The 2,547-nt window shown below is 45.8% G+C and overlaps 1 pseudogene; it reads left to right on the forward strand.

The window, feature by feature from the left end:
* The first annotated feature begins 704 nt into the window (after positions 1-704).
* On the forward strand, positions 705-2,103 carry LOC109577692 (heterogeneous nuclear ribonucleoprotein H-like; annotated as a pseudogene).
* Positions 2,104-2,547: the final 444 nt, after the last annotated feature.

Here is a 2,547-nt window from a genome sequence, read left to right on the forward strand (position 1 = left end):
CATTCATGGTCATTTTATCCCATTTTGGCAAAACATTTCCTGTTACTTTGGGGACTGTAATGTGATGAGAATATCTAGCTGGTTGACTACCATCCCTTCAATTGCCCACTATTTCCGTTTTACTCCCAGATCCATTTTACTCCCAGAACCCTGCCGTCAAGGGAACCCAGAATGGTGGATAAATATGCAGATACAGGCCTTTCCTCTTTGCTTGCAGTCCAAGGCACTGACAGGGAGCCTGGCGTCAGGATGGAATGCATGCCCTGGGCTCCTGACAATTGCTGGATCCACGCTCTGTCTCTCTCTTTCACATGCTTCATTCTTTGCTTTCTGTTAAGGATATGTATTGACTTTGCAGAACACTGCAGTGAGCTGTAAATGATGCATTTAATGAAAAATCCTTGCCCAGCACTTTGAAAGAGAACACAACAATGTCGGGCGATCATTGCTGGGCAGTGATGGGTGTTGTAATATCACATTCATCTGTTTCACCGGCAAGAGAGACATGCTGATTGGCAATATTTCAAGGATATGTAGTAAGAAAACATCAACTGATATTTTAATCGTATTCATTATTTGCTGTTTCTCCTCTCCCTATCATGGTAATCTTTGATTCTTTAAAGATCGGGGACTTTTATTTCCATCTTAGCTGCACCGAAGTTGTGTGGGCAGTCTGATTCGACGCCAGCACCTGCTAAGAGACGATGATGCTGGGCACGGAAGGCGGGGAGGGGTTCGTGGCGAAAGTCCGGAGCTTGCCTTGGTCTTGCTCGGCAGACGAAGTGCAGCAGTTTTTCTTCAGACTGCAAAATTCAAAATGGGGCTCAAGGTATTCGTTTTATCTACACCAGAGAAGGCAGACAGAGTGGCAAGGCTTTTGTTGAACTCGAATCAGAGGATGAAGTCAAAGTGGCCCTGAAAAAAGACAGAGAAACTATGGGACCCAGATATATTGAAGTATTCAAGTCAAACAATGCTGACATGGATTGGGTGCTAGAGCATACTGGTCCACATAGTCCTGACACGGCCAGTGATGGCTTTGTACGGCTTAGCGGGCTCCCCTTTGGATGCAGCAAGGAAGAAATGGTTCAGTTCTTCGCAGGGTTGGAAATCGTGCCAAATGGGATAACATTGCAGGTGGACATGCAGCGGAGGAGTACCGGGGAGGCCTTCGTGTGGTTTGCTTCACAGGAAATAGCCGAAATGGCTCTAAAGAAACACAAGGAAAGAATAGGGCGCAGGTACATGGGAATCTTTAAGAGCAGTCGAGCTGAAGTTAGAAGTCACTGTGACCCACCACGAAAACCTACGGCCGTGGTGCGGCCAGGTCCCTGTGACAGACCTGGGGCTGGCGGAGGGCATCACAGCACGGAAGAGGAGCTGGCTTTGGAAGGACGAGGCGTGGTGCTTACGGTGGAGGTTATGGAGGCTATGATCATTATAATGGCTATAATGATGGCTACGGATTTGGGTCAGGTAGATTTGGAAGAGACCTCAATTACTGTTTTTCAGGAACGCCAGATCACAGACACGGGGATGGGGCACTGTGGAACAGGACACGACAGGACACTCTGCACACATGTGGGGCCCACCTCACAGAGCTCCCGAGAATGGCACTTAGAAGTCTTTTTCACCACTCAACCCTGTGAGAGTACATACTGAAACTGGTCCTGATGGCAGAGTAACTGGTGAAGCAGATGTCGAGTTTGCAACCCATGAAGATGCTGTGGCAGCTACGTCAAAAGACAAAGCAAATATGCAACCACATGTACAGAACTCTTGATTCTGCAGCAGGAGCAAGCGGTGGTGCTTACGCAAACCAGTCTAGTTATGGCGGCCCGGCCAGCCAGCAGCTGAGCGGTGGTTATGGAGGCGGCTGTGGTGGCCAGAGCAGCATGAGTGGATATGACCAAGTTTTACAGGAAATCCAGTGATTTTCAATCAAACATTGGATAGGCGCCTACTGCAGTAGTGGAAGCCGAGTGTCTGGGGGAGTGAACGGATGGGAGGGATGCCCAGCACATCCAGTGTGAGTGGTGGATGGGGACTGTAACTGATCCTGATCACTGACCTTGGTCAACATCTTTAAAAGAAAAACTTAAGTTTTAGCTGTTTTGTAATCAAGCTTGTGATTTATGCTTACTCTAAGTGGAAATCAGGATTGTTTTAAAGACTTCAGGTTCGGTATTTTTAAACACACATTCATCTAGGATATAACAACCAGGTTGAATAAGCTATTACTGTGAAACAATTTTCAGCTTTTCTCAAGTTAGTTCTGTTGTAGGATGTACTTGAGCAGTAAGCGTATTTGGGTTAAAGCTGTTGAATTATGTTACATGTTGCTCTTACCTTATATTACATCGAAGCCTGTCTGGATGCATGTTGAAAGACATGCTTTTCCATAGAACTCAACATAGGAGTTGTGTCTATTAAAAGTGAAACATTTGGCATGTTTGTTAATTCTAGTTTCATTTAATAACCTCTATGGCACATAAGCTTAAGCTTTTTTTTTAAGTTATTGGGGGAAATTTGACATGCAATACCAAT

Source organism: Bos indicus, chromosome 24 (genome assembly GCF_029378745.1).
Source record: "Bos indicus isolate NIAB-ARS_2022 breed Sahiwal x Tharparkar chromosome 24, NIAB-ARS_B.indTharparkar_mat_pri_1.0, whole genome shotgun sequence".
Classification (NCBI taxonomy): Eukaryota; Metazoa; Chordata; class Mammalia; order Artiodactyla; family Bovidae; genus Bos; species Bos indicus.